This window comes from Carica papaya, chromosome 3 (genome assembly GCF_054855325.1).
Source record: "Carica papaya isolate Zhongbai chromosome 3, ASM5485532v1, whole genome shotgun sequence".
Classification (NCBI taxonomy): domain Eukaryota; kingdom Viridiplantae; phylum Streptophyta; class Magnoliopsida; order Brassicales; family Caricaceae; genus Carica; species Carica papaya.
This window is the reverse complement of record NC_142311.1, coordinates 27,782,968-27,802,268: the sequence shown is the minus strand read 5'-3', so window position 1 is coordinate 27,802,268 and position 19,301 is coordinate 27,782,968. Positions and strand designations below refer to the sequence as shown.

General features: G+C 44.0%; 11 pseudogenes; 5 read left to right on the top strand and 6 right to left on the bottom strand.

Moving 5' to 3' along the window:
• Positions 1-1,590: 1,590 nt before the first annotated feature.
• Positions 1,591-1,707, bottom strand: LOC148267492 (5S ribosomal RNA; annotated as a pseudogene).
• Positions 1,708-2,986: 1,279 nt separating this feature from the next.
• On the bottom strand, positions 2,987-3,105 carry LOC148267491 (5S ribosomal RNA; annotated as a pseudogene).
• Positions 3,106-3,455: 350 nt separating this feature from the next.
• Positions 3,456-3,574, bottom strand: LOC148267490 (5S ribosomal RNA; annotated as a pseudogene).
• A 2,212-nt stretch (positions 3,575-5,786) lies between these two features.
• LOC148267489 (5S ribosomal RNA) lies at positions 5,787-5,905 on the bottom strand (annotated as a pseudogene).
• Positions 5,906-6,226: 321 nt separating this feature from the next.
• Positions 6,227-6,345, bottom strand: LOC148267488 (5S ribosomal RNA; annotated as a pseudogene).
• Positions 6,346-7,132: 787 nt separating this feature from the next.
• Positions 7,133-7,251, bottom strand: LOC148267487 (5S ribosomal RNA; annotated as a pseudogene).
• A 2,911-nt stretch (positions 7,252-10,162) lies between these two features.
• LOC148267486 (5S ribosomal RNA) lies at positions 10,163-10,280 on the top strand (annotated as a pseudogene).
• Positions 10,281-15,610: 5,330 nt separating this feature from the next.
• Positions 15,611-15,728, top strand: LOC148267485 (5S ribosomal RNA; annotated as a pseudogene).
• A 1,209-nt stretch (positions 15,729-16,937) lies between these two features.
• On the top strand, positions 16,938-17,056 carry LOC148267484 (5S ribosomal RNA; annotated as a pseudogene).
• A 435-nt stretch (positions 17,057-17,491) lies between these two features.
• LOC148267483 (5S ribosomal RNA) lies at positions 17,492-17,609 on the top strand (annotated as a pseudogene).
• An 804-nt stretch (positions 17,610-18,413) lies between these two features.
• On the top strand, positions 18,414-18,530 carry LOC148267482 (5S ribosomal RNA; annotated as a pseudogene).
• The last annotated feature ends 771 nt before the right edge of the window (positions 18,531-19,301 follow it).

Genomic DNA, 19,301 nt, shown 5'->3' with positions numbered 1-19,301 from the left:
GCCGCAACTTTGTTTTCATTTTTCTACTATTTAAGATTCTTGTAATAGCACTTTCATCATATGGTGGACTATAAATGAATGCACGAAAAATATTAAGCAAAATGCCCCAGCACCACGACTTATGCCAATGAATGAACCGGCGGACCATGGCTCCGATTGCGTGTAACGTTTAACGCCCTGTCCACAATAAGATGGATCCAACACAAGGACTTCCCAGGAGGTCACCAATAGTACTACTCTCACCCAAGAATTCTTAGCTGTAAGTTCTGATGGGATTCGGTGAATTAGTGCTGGTATGATCACACCTGTCCCATTTTGTGCTGTAAATACATATACCCGTACTCCTTCCCTCCCCCCTCCTATCATTTGTTATGCTGTCCGCAGACACATCACCTCTTTTTCTAGTTCTAATATCAAGCGAAATGCCTCGGCACCTCGACTAAAGCCCAGATGAACGGACTGCCCGCTGCACCTATGTTTTTGTTGTTCTACTAATTAACATAATCGTAATGACACTCTTATCACGTGGTAAACTATAAATGAATGCACAAAAAATATTAAGCAAAATGCCCCTGCGCCGTGACTCATGGCGGCTAATGATCGACGAACCGCAGCTCCAATCTCGCATAACGTTTAACCCCCTGCCCACAAAAGACTTGTGCAACACGAGGACCTCCCAGGAGGTCACCCATCTTAGTACTACTCTTGCCTAAGCACGCTTAGTTTCGAGTTCTTATGGGATCTAGTGCAGTAGTGCTACTATGATCACACCCGTTCCATTCCGCACTCAAATGCATGTACTCCTACTCCTTCCCTCCACCCTCCCATCATTTGTTTTGATGTGCATGCACACCCCACCTCTACTTCTAGTTTTAATATCAAGTGAAATGTCCCAGCGCCTCAACTCATGTCCAAAAGAACAGAGCACCTGTCGCACCTCTTTTTTTGTTGTTCTACTATGTAAGATGCTCGTAATGACACTCTTATCACGTGGTGGACTATAAATGAATGTATAGAAAAGAAAAACAAAATGCCTCAGCAACGCAACTCATGCCTTCGAATGAATCGATCGAGCATAGCTCTGGTCGTGCGTAACGTTCAACGCCACATCTACCAAAAAAGGGGTGCATCACGAGGACTTCCAAGGAGATCACCCATCCTAATACTACTCTCGACGAAGTAAACTTAACTGCAGAGTTCTTATGAGATCTAGTGCACTAGTGCTGATATGATCACACCCGTTCTATTTTGCATTGCAAATACATACACCCCTTTTCTATCCCTCCCCCCTCTTGTCATTTATTTTTCGATGCGCGCACACCGCACCTCTGCTTCTAGTTCTAATATAGAGCGAAATGCCCTGGCGCCTCGACTCACGCCTAGATTAACAGACCGCCTACCGCACCTCTATTTTCATTGTTCTACTATGCAAGATACTCGTAATGACACTCTTATCCCATGATGTACTATAAATAAATGCACAAAAAATATTAAGTAAAATGCCCCGGCACCGCGACTTACATCAGCAAATGAACTAACAAACCGTATCTCCGGTCACGCATAGCTTTTAATGCCCCATCTGCAAACTGACGAGTGCAACACGAGAAATTCCCAAGATTATCCATCCTAGTACTTCTCTCGGCCAAACACAATTAACTGCGGAGTTCTGATAGGATCCGGTGCATTAGTGTTGGTATGATGGCACTCGTTCCATTTCATGCATCAAATACATATAACTCTTCTCCTTCCCTCCCCAATCCCATCATCTGTTTCACTGTGCGCGCACACCGCATCTTTGCTTCTATTTCTAATATAGAGCGAAATACTCTGGCACCTCGACTCAGGCCCAGATGAACGGACCGCCTTCCACACCTCTCTTTTCATTGTTCTACTATGTATGATACTCGTAATGACACTCTTATTATGTGGTGGACAATAAATGAATGCACAACAAATATTAAGGAAAATACTCCGGTGTTGCAACTCACACCGGTGGTCTGTGGCTTTAGTCGCACGTAACATTGAACGCCCTGTTTGCAAAAAGACGGGTGTAAAACAAGGAATTTCAGGGAGGTCACACCCATGCTAGTACTACTCTAGCCTAAACACACTTAACTATGGAGTTCTGATGGGATCCAGTGCATTAATGCTGGTATGGTCGCACTTGTTCCATTCTGTGCTACAAATACATATACCCCTTCTTCTTTTCTTCCCCCTCTTGTCGTTTGTTTTGTTGTGCGCAAAAACCACACTTCTGCTTCTTGTTCTAATATCAAGCGAAATGCCCCGGTGACTTGACTCACGCTCAAATGAATGGACCGCCTGTCGAACCTCATTTTTCATTATTCTACTATGTAAAATAGTCATAATTACACTCTTATCACGTGGTGGACTATAAATGAATGCATAAAAAATATTAGAAAAAATGCCCCAGCACCCTTACTCACGCTGGCAGACTGTGGCTCTGGTTGTACATAACGTTTAACGCCTCGTCTACAAAAGGAAGAGTGCAATACGAGTACTTCCCAGTAGGTCACTCATCCTAGTACTACTCTCGTTAGAGCACGCTTAACTACAGAGTCCTGATTGGATTTGGTGAACTAATGCCATTATGATCGCACACGCATGATCGCACCCATTCTAGTTCGCGCCGCAAATACATAAACCCCTTCTACTTCACTTCCCCCTCCCGTCATTTCTTTCGCTGTGCGCGCACACCTCACTTTTGCTTCTAGTTCTAATATCAAGCAAAATGCTCCGACGCCTCGACTCATGCCCATATGAAAAGATCGCCCGCTGCACCTCTATTTTCGTTGTTCTGCTATATAAGATACTCGTAATGACACTGTTATCATATGATGGGCTTTAATTAAATGCACGAAAAACATTAAGCAAAATACCCCGGCACCATGACTCATGTTTGTAAATGAACCAGTAGACCGTCACTCTAGTCTCGTGTAATGTTTAACGCCTTGTCTCAAAAAGAAGGGTGCAACATGAGAACATCCTAAGAGGTCACCCATCCTAGTACTACTCTCGCCCAAGCACGCTTGACTGCAGAGTTCTGATGGGATATGGGGAACTAGTGCTGGTATGATTGCAACCGTTCTGGTTTGCACTGCAAATACATATACCCCTTCCCCTTCCCTCTCCCTTCCCATCAGTTGTTTCGCTGTGCGCGCAACTCACTTCTACTTTTAGTTCTAATATCGAGCGAAATGCCCCGGTGTCTCGACTAATTCCCATATGAATGAAACACCCGCCGCACCTCTTTTTTTATTATTCTACTATGTAAGATGCTCGCAATGACACTCTCATCACGTGATGGGCTTTAATTGAATGTGTGAAAAATATTAAGCAAAATGCCCTGAAGTCGTGACTCACGTTTGCGAATTAACCGATGGATCGTCGCTCCTGTCCAGTATAACATTTAACGCCCCGTCTGCAAAAAAAAAAGGGTGCAACATGAGGACTTCCCAAGAGGTCACCCATCTTAGTACTTCTCTATCCCAAGCACACTTAGCTGTGAACTTCTAATTGGATTCAGTGAACTAGTGCTGGTATGATAGCACCCTTTCTTGTTTGCACCGCAAATACATATGCCCCTTCTCCTTCCCTCTCCTCTCCCATCATTTGTTTCACTGTGCGCGCACCTCACCTCTGCTTTTAGTTCTAATATCAAGCGAAATGCCCCGTCGCCTCGACTAATGCCCATAAGGACGGATCGCTCGCTGCAACTCATTTTTCGTTGTTCTACTATCTAAGATGCTCGCAATGACACTCTCATTACATGATGGGCTTTATTTGAATGCGCAAAAAATATTAAGTAAAATGCCCCGTTACTGTGACTCAAGTTTGTAAATGAACTGGTTGACCATAACTCCGGTCCAGCGTAACGTTTAACGCTCTGTCTGCAAAAATATGGGTGGAACATGAGGACTTCCCAAGAGGTCACCCATTCTAGTACTACTCTTGCCCAAGCACGTTAAACTGCGTAGTTCTTATGGGATCCGGTGAATTAGTGCTCGTATGATCGCACACGTTCTGGTTTGCGCTGCAAACACATATACTCCTTCTCCTTCCCTCTCCCTTCCTATCATTTGTTTTGCTATGCGCATACCTCACCTTTGTTTCTAGTTCTAATATCAAGCGAAATGCCCCGTCGCCTCGACTCATGCCCATATGTACGATCGCCCGCCACACCTCGTTTTTTGTTGTTCTATTATTTAAGATGCTCGCAATGACACTCTCATCAGGTGATGGGCATTATTTGGATGCGCAAAAAATATTAAGCAAAAAGCCTCGGCACCGTGACTCACGTTTGGGAATGAACCGGCGGACTGTCGCTCTTGTCCCCTGTAACATTTAACGCCTCGTCTGTAAAAAGAAGGGTGCAACATGGGGAATTCCCAGAAGGTTACCCATCCTAGTACTACTCTCGCCCGAGCCCGCTTGACTGCAGAGTTCTGATTGGATCTGTTGAACTGGTGCTGGTATGATGCACACGTTCTGGTTTGAGCCGTAAATACATATACCCCTTCTCCTTCCCTCTCCCCTCTTGTCATTTATTTTGTTGTGCGTGCACACCTCAGCTCTACTTCTAGTTCTAATATCAAGCAAAATGCCCCGGTGCCTCGACTCATATCCATATTAACGGATCGCCCATCGCACCTCTGTTTTCGTTGTTCTACTATGTAAGATACTCGTAATAACGCTCTTATCATGTGATGGGTTTTAAATGAATGCACAAAAAATATTAAGTAAAATGCCCTGACACCGCAACTCACGTTTGCGAATGAATTGATAGACAATGGTTCCAGTTGCACGTAACATTTATTACCTCGTGTGCAAAAAGAAGGGTACAACATGAGTACTTTCCAAGAGGCCAACCATCTTAGTACTACTCTCGCCAAAAAACACTTAACTACGAAGTTCTGATGGATCTAGTGAATTAGTGCTAGTATGATCGCACCCGTTCCATTTCACGCTGCAAATACATATACCCTTTCTCCTTCCCTCCTCCCGCCCATCATTTTTTTTGCTGTGCCCGCACCTTGCACCTTTGCTTCTAATTCTAATATCAAGCGAAATGCCCCGGCGCCTCGAGTCATGCCCATATGAACGGATTGCACGCCACACCTCATTTTTCGTTGTTTTACTATTTAAGATGCTCGCAATGACACTCTTATCATGTGATGGGCTTTAAATGAATGTGCAAAAAATATTAAGCAAAATACCCCAGTGTTATGACTCACGTTTGCGAATGAACCGACGAACTGTCGCTTCGGTCCTGCGTAATATAAAATGCCTCGTCTGTAAAAAGAATGGTGTAACACGAGGACCTCCCAAGAGGTCACCCATCCTAGTACTACTCTCGCCCAAACACGCTTAACTGTAAAGTTTTGATGGGATCCGGTGAACTAGTGCTGATCAAACATTTTCTTGTTTGCCCCGCAAATACATATGCCCCTTCTCCCTCCCTCTCCCCTCCCCTCATTTATTTTGCTGTGCGCGCACTTCACCTCTACTTCTAGTTTTAATATCAAGCGAAATACCCTAGCACCTCGACTAATGCCCATATGAACGGATCGCCCGCCATACCTCGTTTTTCATTGTTCTACTATTTAAGATCCTCGCAATGATACTCTAATCATGTGATGGGCTTTAGTTGAATGAGCAAAAAATATTAAACAAAATGCCTTGGTGTCGTGACTCTTGTTTGTGAATGAACTGGCGAACCGTCACTCCGGTCCCGCGTAACGTTTAACGCTCCATTTGTAAAAAGACGGGTGCAACACGAGAACTTCCCAAGAGGTCACCCATCCTAGTACTACTATCGCCCAAGCACACATAATTGCGGAGTTCTGATGGGATCCGGTGAACTAGTGCTGGTATGATCGCACCCTTTCTTGTTTGTGCCACAAATACATATGCGCCTTTTCTTTCCCTCTCCCCTCCTGTCATTTATTTCGCGGTGCGTGCACCTCACCTCTACTTCTAGTTCTAATATCAAGCGAAATGCCCCGCCACCTCGATTCATGCCCATTTTTCGTTGTTCTACTATTTAAGATGCTCGCAATGACACTCTCATCACGTGATGGGCTTTAATTTAATACACACAAAAAATTAAGCAAAATGCCCTGACGCCGTGACTCATGTTTGCGAATGAACCGGCAGAGCATCGCTCCAGTCCCGCGTAACATTTAATGCCTGGTCTGCAAAAAGAAGGGTGCAACACGAGGACTTCCCAGGAGGTCACCCATCCTAGTACTCCTCTCGCCCAAACATGCTTCACTGCGGAGTTCTGATGGGATCCAGTGAACTAGTGCTGGTATAATCGCACTAATTTTTGTTTGTGCCATAAATACATATTCCCCTTCTCGCTCCCTCTCCCCTCCCGTCATTTTTTTTGCTGTGCGCGCACCTCACCTCTGCTTCTAGTTCTAATATCAAGTGAAATACCTCGGTGCCTCGACTAATGCCCATATTAACTGATCACCCACCGCACCTTTTTTTTGTTGTTCTACTATTTAAAATGCTCGCAATGACACTCTCATCACGTGATGGGCTTTAGTTGAATTTGAAAAAAATATTAAGTAAAATGCCCCAGCACTGTGACTCACGTTTGCAAATGAACCCGTAGACCGTCGCTTAGATCCAGCGTAACGTTTAATGTCCCGTTTATAAAAAGACTGGTGCTACACGAAGACTTTCCAGGAGGTCACCCATCCTAGTACCACTCTCGCCCAAGCACGCATAACTGCAGAGTTCTGATGGGATCCTGTGAACTAGTGTTGGTATGATCGAACCCTTTCTTGTTTGTGTTGCAAATACATATGCGCCTTCTCCTTCCATCTCCCCTTCTGTCATTTGTTATTCTGTGCGCGCATCTTATGTCTGCTTCTAGTTCTAATATCAAGCGAAATGCCCCGGTGCCTCAACTAATGCTTATTTTTTGTTGTTCTACTATTTAAGATGCTCGTAATGACACTCTCATCACATGATGGGTTTTAATTGAATGCACAAAAAATATTAAGTAAAATACTCTGACGCTGTGACTTCCATTTACAAATGAACTAGTGGACCGTCGCTCCGATCCTGCGTAATGTTTAATGCCACATCTGCAAAAAGAAGGGTGCAACACGAGGAATTCCAAGGAGTTCACCCATCCTAGTACTACTCTCGCCCAAACACGCTTCACTACGGAGTTCTGATGCGATCTGGTGAACTAGTGCTGGTATAATCACACTCATTTTTGTTTGCGCCCCAAATACATATTCCCCTTCTCCCTCCCTCACCCTCTCATCATTTGTTTCGCTGTGCGTGCACCTCACCTCTGCTTCTAGTTCTAATATTAAGCGAAATACCTAGGTGCCTCAACTAATGCCCATATGAACGGATCGCCTGCCGTACCTCGAGATCCAGTGAATTAATGCTAGTATGATCGCACCCGTTCCAGTTCGTGTCACATATACATATACCCTTTCTCCTTCCCTCCCTCTCCCCCACCCCTGTTGTTTGTTTCATTGTGCGCATACACCTCACTTCTGCTTCTAGTTCTAATATCAAGCGAAATGCTCCAGCGCCTCGACTCATGCCCATATGAACGGATCGCCCGTCGCACATTTATTTTCATTGTCCTACTATATAAGATACTCGTAATAACACTCATCACGTGATGGGCTTTAATTGAATGAACGAAAAATATTAAGCAAAATACCCCAGCGCCGTGACTCACGTTTGTAAATAAATTGGTGGACTGTCACTTTAGTCTTGGATAACATTTAATGATTTTTTCGCAAATGTGAATCACGGCGCCAGGACATTTTGCTTAATATTTTTTGTGCATTCAATTATATCACACCACGTGATAAGACTATCATTATAAGACTATCATTACGAGTATCTTACATAGTAGAACAACAAAAACAAAGACACGACGGGTGGGCCGTTCATCTAAGCGTGAGTCGAGGCGCTGGGGCGTTAGACGTTACACGCGACCGGAGCCACGGTCTGCCAGTTCATTCATAAATGTGAGTTGCGGTGCCGGGGTATTTTACTTAGTATTTTTTGTGCATTCATTTATTGTCCTCCATGTGATAACAATGTTCTTACGAGCATTTTACATAGTAGAACAACAAAAAATGAGGTATGGCATACGATCCCTTCATCTAGGCGTGAGTCGAGCCACTGCGGCATTTTGCTTGATATTAGAAATAGAAGTAGAGGTGCGGTGTGCATGCACAACGAAACAAATGGTGGGAGTGGGGAGGGAAGGAGAATGGGTAGATGAATTTGCAGCGCAAAATAAGGTGGGTGCAATCACACCAACACTAATGTACTGGATCCCATATGAACTCTACAGTTAAGCATGCTTCGACTAGAGTAGTACTAGGATGGGTGACCTCCTTGGAAGACCTCGTGTTGTACCTGTCTTTTTGCAGATGGGGCATTAAACGTTATGTGCAACCGAAGCCCCAATCTACCAGGGTGACTAACGTCGCCGGGGCATTTTGTTTAATATTTTTTGTGCATTCATTTATAGTCCACCACGTGATAAGAGTGTAATTAGAATTATTTTACATAGTAGAACAATGAGAAAATGAGGTTTGGTGGGTGGTCCGTTCACTTGGGGGTAAGTCGAGTCACTGGGATATTTTTCTTAATATTAGAACAAGAAGTAGAGGTGCGGTTTTCACCCACAATGAACCAAATGACGGGAGAGGGAAAAAAAAGAAAAGGGGTATATGTATTTGCAGCGCATAATAGAACAGGTGCGATCATACCAACACTAATACACCGGATCCCATCAGAACCCCACAGTTAAGCATGTTGGGGCTAAAGTAGTAGTTGCATGGGTGTGACCTCACGGAAAGTCCTCATTTTGCACCCGTCTTTTTGCGAACAGGGCATTAAACGTTACGCGCGACTGGAGCCACAGTCCACATGCATGAGTCGCTGCGCTGGGGTATTTTGCTTAATATTTTTTGTGCATTCATTTATAGTCCACCACGTGATAAGAGTACCATTACGAGTATCTTACATAGTAGAACAAAGAAAATAAAGGTGCGGCGGGTGGTCCATTCATCTGGGCGTGAGTCGAGGCACTAGGATATTTTGCTCTATATTAAAACTAGAAGTAGAGGGGCGATGTGCACGCACAGTGAAATAAATGATGGGAGTGGGGAGGGAAGGAGAAGGGATATATGTATTTGATGCGCGAAATAGAAAGGGTGCCATCATACCAGCAGTAATGTACCGAATTTTATCAGAACTCTGCAGTTAATCATACTTGGGCGAGAGTAGTACTAAGATGGGTGTTCTTAGGAATTCCTCATGTTGAACTTGTCATTTTACGGATGGGGCGTTAAACGTTATGCGTGACAAGAGATGCGGTCCGCCGGTTCATTCATCAGCGTGAGTTACAGCACCGGGACATTTTGCCTAATATTTTTCATGTATTTATTTATAGTCTGTCACAGGATAAAAGTGTCATTACGAGTATCTTACATAGTAGAACAACGAACACAGAGGTGCAGGGAGTGGTCCGTTCATCTGAGCATGAGTCGAATCACCGGGGCATTTCGCTCTACATTAGAACTAGAAACAGAGGTGTTGTGTGCGTGCATAGGGATACAAATGATGGAAGGGGGAAGGAATAAAAAAGGGGTGTATGTATTTGCAGTACGAATTAGAATGGGTGTGATAACATCAGCACTAGTGCACCGGATCCCATAAGAACTCTACAGTTAAGCATATTTGGGAGAGAGTAGTACTAGGATGGGTGATCTCCTTGGAAGTCCTCATGATGCATCCGTCTTTTTGTGGATGGGGCGTTAAACGTTACGCGCGATTGGGGCTACGGTCTATCGGTTCATTCGCCAGTGTGAGTCGCGTCGCCAAGGCATTTTACTTTTTCTTTTTCATGCATTCATTTATTCCATTGCGTGATAAGAGTGTCATTACAAGCATCTTACATAGTAGAACAACAAAAAAAAGAGGTGTGACAGGCGCTCCGTTCTTTTGGGCTTGAGTTGAGGTGTTGGGGTATTTTGCTTGATATTATAACTAAAAGTAGAGGTGCAGTGTGCATGCACATCAAAACAAATGATGGGAGGGGGGGGAGGAGTAGGGGTACATGTATTTGAGCATGGAATAGGACGGGTGTGATCATACCAACACTAATGCACTTGATCCCATCAGAACTCGAAGCTAAGCATGCTTGGGCGAGAGTAGTACTGAGATGGGTGACCTCCTGGGAGGTCCTCGTGTTGAACAAGTATTTTTGTGGATAGGGGGTTAAACGTTATACGAGACTAGAGCCACGGTCCGCCATATCATTAGACGGCTTGAGTGACGGCGTCGGAGCATTTTGCTTAATATTTTTTGTGCATTCATTTATAATCCACCTCGTGATAAGAGTGTCATTACGATTATCTTAATTAGTAGAACAACGAAAATAGAGGTACGGCGGGCAGTCTGTCTATTTGGGCTTCAATTGAGGTGCCAAGGATTTCGCTTGATATTAGAACTAGAAGTAGAGGTGAGGTACGTGTGCATAGGGAAATAAATGATGGGAGGGGGGAGGGAAGGACAACGAGTATATGCATTTGTAGCACAAAATGGGACGGGTGCGATCATACCAGTAGTAATGCACCGGAATCAAAACTCTCTGCTAAGCGTGCTTGGGAGAGAGTAGTACTATGGGTGACCTCCTGGGAAGTCTTTGTATTACACGCAATCGGAGCCATGGTCTGCCGGTCATTCGCTAGCGTGAGTCGTGGTACTGGGGCATTTTGCTTAATATTTTTTGTGCATTCATTTATAGTCCACCACATGATAAAAGTGCCATTACGGCGGGTGGTCTGTTCATCCGGGCATTAGTCGAGGCCTCGAGGCATTTCACATTATATTAGAACTAGAAATAGAGGTGCAGTATACGCGCACAGAGAAATAAATGACGGGAGGGGGGAGGGAAGGAGAAAGGGTATATGTATTTATAGCACATAATGGACTGGTGCAATCATACTAGCATTAATGCACTGGATCCCATCAGAACTCCGCAGTGATGCGTGCTTGTGCAATAGTAGTACTAGGATGGGTTACCTCCTAGGAAGACCTCTTGTTGCACCTGTCTTTTTGCAGATAGGGAATTAAATGTTACGTGCGACCGGAGCCATAGTTCGAGGGTCATTTTGTTTAAACTTTTTGGTGCATTCATTTATAGTCCATCATGAGATAAGAGTGTCATTACGAGTATCTTATATAGTAGACAACGAAAATAGAGATGTGGTGGGCGGTCCGTTCATCTAGGCGTTAGTCGAGGCATTTGGGCATTTCGCTATATATTAGAACTAGAAATAGAGGTGCGGTGTGCGCGTACAGAGAAATAAATGATGGGAGGGGGGAGGAAAAGAGAAGGGATAAATGTATTTGCAGTGCAGAATGGACTGGTGAGATAATACCAGCACTAATGCACTAGATCCCATCAAAACTTCGCAGTGAAGCGTGCTTGTGCAAGAGTAGTTCTAGGATGGGTTACCTCCTGGGAAGTCCTCTTGTTGGCCCCGTCTTTTTGCAGACAAGGCGTTAAACGTTACGCGTGACTGGAGTTATAGTCTGCTAGTGTGAGTCGCAGCTCAGGTAATTTTTTTTAATATTTTTCGTGCATTTATTTATAGTTCATCATGAAATAAGAGTGTTATTACGAGTATCTTACATAGTAGAAAAATAAAAAATGAGTTGTGGCAGGCAATTCGTTCGTCTGGGCATGAGTCGAGGCATCGGGGCATTTCACTTGATATTAGAACTAGAAGCAAAGGTGCAGTGTGTGCGCACAACAAAAGAAATGATGGGAGAGGGGAGAGAAGGAGAAGGGTCACTTGCATTTGTAGTGCAAAATTGTACGGGTGCGATCATACCAGAACTAATGCAGCAAATCTGATCAGAACTCTACAGTTAAGCGTGGTTGGGTGAGAGAAGTAGTAAGATGGTTGACCTCTTGGGAAGTCCTTGTGTTTCATCCGTCTTTTTACAACGAGGCGTAAAATGTTATGCGGGACCGGAGCCACGCTCTGTCGGTTTATTCACCAACGTGATTTGTGACATTAGGGCATTTTGCTTAGTATATTTCATGCATTCATTTATAGTTCACCATGTAATAAGAGTGTCATTATGAATATCTTACATAATAGAAAAATAAAAAACGAGGTGCGGCAGGCAATTCGTTCATCTAGGCATGAGTCGAGGCATCGAGGCATTTTGTTTGATATAAGAACTAGAAGGAGAGGTGCGGTGCACATGTACAGCAAAAGAAATGACGGGAGGAGGGAGAGAAGGAGAAGGGGCACATGCATTTACAGTGCGAAATAGTAAGAGTGCGATCATACTAGCACTAATGCACTAGATCCCATCAGAACTTCGCAGTTAAGTGTGCTTGTGCAAGAGTACTAGGATGGTGACCCCCTGGGAAGTTCTTGTGTTTCACCCATCTTTTTGCAGACGGGGTGTTAAACGTTACGCATGACCGGAGCCACAATCTACCAGCGTGAGGCGCGGCCCTAGGGCATTTTGCTTAATATTTTTTGTGTATTTATTTATAGTCTTCAATGTGATAAGAGCTTCATTATGAGTATCTTACATACTAGAACAATGAAAAATAAGGTACAGTAGGCAATCCGTTCATCTAGGCATGAGTAGAGGTACTGAGGCATTTTGCTTGATATTAGAACTTAAAGCAGAGGTGCGATGTGTGCGTATAGTGAAACAAATAATGGAAGGGGGGAGGGAAGAAGAAGTTGTATATGTATTTATAGCGCAAAATGGAACAACTGTAATCATACCAGTACTAATGCATTGAATCCCATTAGAACTCCATAGTTAAGCGTGCTTGGATGAGAGTACTGCTAGGACGGGTGACCTCCTCAGAAGTTCTCGTGTAGCACCCTTCTTTTGCAGACAGGGCATTAAACATTATATGAAAACGGAGCCATGGTCTGACAGTTGATTCGTAAAAGTGAGTTGCGGCACCAGAGAATTTTACGTAATATTTTTCGTGTAATCATTTATAGTCCATCGCATGATAAGAGTGTTATTACGAGTATCTTTCATAGTAGAACAACGAAACAGAGGTGCGACGGGCTGTCTATTCATCTGGGCATGAGTTGAGGTGCTGGGGCATTTCACTTGATATTAGAACTAGAAGCAGAGGTGCAGTGTGCATGTATAGCAAAAAAAATGACGGTAGTGAGGAGGGAAGGAGAAGGGGTATATGTATTTACAGCGTGGAATGGAACGGGTGCGATCATACAAGACTAATGCACCGGATCCCATTAGAACTCCACAGTTAATCGTGCTCGGGCGAGAGTAGTACTAGGATGTGTGACCTCCTAGGAAGTCCTCGTGTTGCACTTGTCTTTTTGCGAACGGGGCGTTAAACATTACGCGCGACCGAAGACACGGTCTATCAGTTCATTCGCCAGCATGAGTCATGGCGCCGGGGCATTGTGCTTATTATTTTTCGTGCTTTAATTTATAATCCATCACAAGATAAAAGTATCATTACGAGTATCTTACATAGTAAAAAAATTAAAGTAGAGGTGCGTCGGACGATCCGTTAATCTAGGCGTGAGTTAAGGCATCGGGGCATTTTTCTCTATATTAGAACTTGAATCAGAGGTGCGGTGTGTGCACACAGTGAAATAAATGATGGAAGGGGCAAGGGAAGGAGAAGGGGTATATGTATGTGCAGCGCGAAATGGTACGGGTGCGATTGTACGAGCATTAATGAACCAGATCCTATCAAAACTCCATAGTGAAGTGTGCTTGGGTGAGAGTAAACTAGGATGGGTGACCTTTTGGGAAATCCTCCTATTGAACCCTTTTTCTTGCTGACGGGGCGTTAAATGTTACGCATGACGAGAACCATAGTCCACTCTCTTGAGTTGTGGTGTCGAGGTATTTTGCATAATATTTTTCGTACATTCATTTACAGTCCTCCACATGATAAGTGTGTCATTATGAGCATATTATATAATAGAATAACAAAAAATGAGGTACGACGGGCAATCCATACATCTGGGCGTGAATCATGCGGCTGGGGTATTTCGCTTAATATTAGAACTAGAAGCAGCAGTGTGATGTACGCGTACAACGAACAAATGATGGGAGGGGGGAGGGAACGAGAATGGGTACATGTATTTTGCAGTGCGAAATGGGACAAGTGCGATCATACCAGCACTAATGCACTAGATCCCAGTAGAACTCTGTAGTTAAGCGTGATTGAGAGAAAGTAGTACTAGAATGGGGGTTACCTACTGGGAAGTGTTAGTGTTGCCCCCATCTTTTTACGGATGGGGCATTAAACATCACGCATGACGGGAGCCACGGTCCGCCGATTCATTCGCCAACGTGAGTTACGGTGCCAGAGCATTTTGCTTTATCTTTTTCATGCATTCATTTATAGTCCACCACGTGATAAGAGTGTCATTTCGAGTATCTTACATAGTAGAACAACAAAAATAGAGGGGCGGCGGGTGGTCCTTTCATCTGGGCATGAGTCGATGCTTCGGGGCATTTCACTCTAGATTAGAACTAAAAGTAAAGGTACGGTGTGCACACACAACGAAATAAATGAAGGGAGGGTAGAGGGAAGGAAAATGGGTAAATGTATTTGCAATGCGGTATGGGACGTGTGCGATCATACTAGCACTTATGCACTGATCCCATCAGAACTCTATAGTTAAGCATGTTTTGACTAGAGTAGCACTAAAATGGGTGACCTCTTGAGAAGTCCTCTTATTGTACTTGTATTTTTGCGGATGGGGTGTTAAACATTACACGTGACCGGAGCCACAGTCCGCCGACATGAGTCATGGCGCCGGGGCATTTACTTAATATTTTTTGTGCATTCATTTATAGTCCACGACATGATAAGATTGTCATTACAATTATTTTACAAGTAGAACAACGAAAAATGAGGTGCGGCGGCTGGTCCATTCATCTGGGCGTGAGTCGAGGCATCGGGGCATTTCGTTTGATATTAGAACTAGAAGTAGAGGTGCGGTGTGTGCGCACAACGAAACAAATGATTGGAGGGGGGAGGGAAAAAGAAGGAAAATATGTATTTGCAGCGCAAAATCAAACGGGTGCAATCACACTAGCATTAGTGCATTGGATCCCATTAGAACCCCGCTATTAAGCATGCTTGGGCGAGAGTAATACTAGTATGAGTGACCTCCTAAGAGGTCCTCCTGTTGCACCCGTCTTTTCGCGGACGTGGCATTAAATATTACACACGATCGGAGATACAGTCCACCTGTTTATTTGCCAACGTGAGTCACAATGCTGGGGTATTTTGCTTAATATTTTTTGTGCATTTATTTATAGTCCACTACATGATAAGAGTGTTATTACTAGCATCTTACATAGTAAAACAACAAAAAAATAGGTACGACGAACGATCTGTTCATCTGGGCGTGAGTTGAGGTGCCTGAAAATTTTGCTTGATATTAAAACTAGAAATAGAGGTGCAATGTGGGTGCACATCGAAACAAATAATGGGAGGGGAAGGAAGGAGTAGAGGTACATGCATTTGAGCGCGAAATGAGATGGGTGCGATCATACCAGCATTAATGCACTAAATCCCATCAAAACTCACAGCTAAGTGTGCTTGAGCGAGAGTAGTACTAAGATGGGTGACCTCTTGGGAAGTCCTCGTGTTGCACATGTCTTTTTGCGCTGGGGCATTTGCTTAATATTTTTCGTGCATTCATTTATAGTCCACCACGTGATAAGAGTGTTATTATGATTATCTTAATTAGTAGAATAATTAAAACAGAGGTGCTGCGGGCAGTCTGTTCATCTTGGCTTGAGTCGAGGTACTGGGGCATTTTGCTTGATATTAGAATTAGAACTAGAGGTGAGGTGTGCGCACATAGTGAAACAAAGAATAGGAGGGGGGAGGGAAGGAGAAGGGGCATATTCATTTGCAGCGCAGAATGGGACGGGTGCGATCATATCAACACTAATGCACTGGATCCCATTACAACTTGCACCTAAGCGTGCTTGGGCAAGAGTAGTACTAAGATGTGTGACCTCCTGAGAACTCCTTCTATTGCATCCGTCTTATTGTGGATGAGGCATTAAACATTACGCGCGACCGAAGCCACGGTCCATCGGTTCATTCGCTGGCGTGAGTCGTGGCGATGGGCATTTTGTTTTTTATTTTTTGTGCATTCATTTATAGTCCACCATATTATAAGAGTGTCATTACGAGCATATTAAATAGTTGAACAATGAAAACAGAGGTGTAGCGAGTGGTCAGTTCATCTGGGCGTGAGTCATGCGCTGAGGCATTTGTTTGATATTAGAACTAGAAGTAAAGGTGAGGTGCGCATGCACAGTGAAACAAATGATGGGACGGGGAAGGGAAGGAGAATGGGCACATGCACTCGAAGCATAAATGGTACAAGTGCGATCATACCAAAATTAATGCACGAGATCCCATCAAAACTCTGCGATTAAACGTGTTTGTGCGAGAGTAGTACTAGGATGGGTGACCTCTTGGGAAGTCCTCATGTTGCACCCGTCTTTTTGTAGACGTGGTGTTAAACATTACGCGGGACTAGGGCCACGGTCCGCGGTTCATTCACCAGCATGAGCTGTGGTGTCGTGGCATTTTATTTAATATTTTTTATGCATTCATTTATAGTCCACCATGTGATAAGAGTGTCATTTTGATTATCTTAAATAGTTTAACAATGAAAATAAAGGAGCTGCGGGAAGTCCGTTTATTTGGGCTTGAGTCGAGGCGCTAAAGCATTTCGCTTGATATTAGAATTTAAAGCGGAGGTGAGGTGTACGCGCACAGTGAAACAAATAATGGGAGGGGGGAAGGAAGGAGAAGGGGTATATGCATCTACAGCACAAAATGGGATGGGTGCGATCATGCCAGAACTAGTGCACCAGATCCCATCAAAACTCCGCAGTTAAACGTGCTTGGGCGAGAGTAGTACTAGGATGGGTGACCTCTTGGGAAGTCTCCTTGTTGCACCTATCATTTTGCAGACGAGGCATTAAATGTTACGTGCGACCTAAGCTACGGTTCATAGGTTCATTTAAAAAGTGAGTCGCGACGCCTGTATTTTTTCGGACTCGGCATTAAACGTTACGTGCGACCGGAGACACGGTCTACCAGTTTATTGGTTGAAGTGAGTCCCAGCGTCGGGGCATTTTACTTAATATTTTTCGTACAATCATTTATAGTCCATAACGAGACAAAAGTGTTATTATGAGTATCTTACATAGTATAATAATGAAAACAAACATGCGACAGGCGGTCCGTTCATCTGGGCATGAGTTGAGGCACTGGAGAATTTCGCTCTATATTAGAACTAGAAGCAAAGGTATGGTGTGTACACACAATGAAACAAATGATGGGTGGGGGGAGGGAAGAATAAGGGATATATGTGTTTGCAGTGTAGAAATGATTTGGTGCGATCATACCAGCACTAATTCACTTGATCCCATCAGAAATCTGAAGTTAAGCGTGCTTGGGAAAGACTAGTACTAGGATGGTGACCTCTTGGGAAGTCCTCGTGTTGTACCTTTTTTTTTAGACAGGGTGTTAAACATTACGAGGGACTAGAGCCATGGTCCATAAGTTCATTCGCAAACGTGAGTCGCAGTGCCAGGGCATTTTACTTAATATTTTTCATGCATTCATTTATAGCCTACAACGTGATAAGAGTGTCACTACGAGTATCTTGCATAGTAAAACAGCGAAAACAAAGGTGTGGCAGACGGTCCGTTTATCTGGGCTTGAGTCGAGGCACCAAAGCATTTCTCTTGATATTAGAACTATAAGGAGAGGTGCGTTGTGCGCGCACAGTGAATCCAATGATGGGAGGGGGGAGGGAAGGAGAAGGGGTATATATATTTGCTGCACAGAATGGCACTCGTGTGATCATACCAGCAATAATGCACCGTATCCCATCTTAACTTCATAGTTAAGCGTGCTTGAGCGAGAGTAGTACTAAGATTGGTGACCTCTTGGGAAGTTCTTGTGTTCCACCCATCTTTTTGGGAATGGGGAGGTAAATGTTACACACGAATAGAGCCATAGTTCGCTGACGTGAGTCGCGGTGCGTGGGTATTTTGCTTAATATTTTTTGTGAATCATTTATAGTCCACCACGTGATAAGAGTGTCATTACGAGCATCTTATTTATTAGAACAGTGAAAAAGGGGGAGCGGCAGGTGGTCCGTTCATTTGGGCATGAGTCAAAGGACCGGGGCATTTCGCTTATTATTAGAACTAAAAGTAGAGGTGCCGTGTGCGCGCACAATGAAATAAATAATTGGAGGGGAGAGGGAAGTAGCACGGGTATATGTATTTGTTGTGCAAATAATAAGGAGTGCGACCATACCAGCACTAATGCACCGGATCCTATCAAAACTCTGTAATTGTGTGCTTGGGCGAGAGTAGTACTAGGATGGGTGACCTCCTGGGAAATCCTTGTGTTGCACCCTTTTTTTTTCGGACAGGGCATTAAACATTATGCGACACTAGACCATAGTCCGCCAGTGTGAGACACGGCGCCGGGACATTTTGATTAATATTTTTTTTGCATTCATTTATAATCCTCCACATGATAAGAGTGTCATTACGAGCATCTTAATTAATAGAACAACAAAAACAGAGGTACGGCAGGCTGTCCATTCATCTGGGTATGAGTCTAAGTGGCAGGGCATTTCAGTTCATATTAGAAGTAGAAGCACAGGTGAGGTGTGCGCGCATAGTGAAATAACTGATGGGAGGGGTGAGGTAAGGAGAATGGGCACATGCATTTGCAGCGCGAAATAGGACAAGTGCAATCATACAAGAACTAATGCACCGAATCCAATCAGAAGTCGCAAAGAAGCGATCTTAAGCGAGAATAGTACAAAGATGGATGACTTCTTGAAAATTCTTCGTGTTGCACCTATCTTTTTTCGAATGGGGCGTTAAACATTACGCGCGGCCGGAGCCACATTCTGCCGGTTCATTCACTTGCTTTAGTCGCGACGCCTGGGTATTTTGCTTAATATTTTTTATACATTCTTTTATAGTCGACCACGTGATAAGAGTGTCATTATGAGCATCTTAATTAGTAGAACAATGAAAATAGAGGTGTGGCGGGTGGTCCATTCATCTGAGCATGAGTTGAGGCTTCAAGATCTTTCACTTGATATTAGAATTAGAAGTAGAGGTGAGGTCTGCGCGCACACTGAAATAAATGATGGGACGGGGGAGGGACGGAG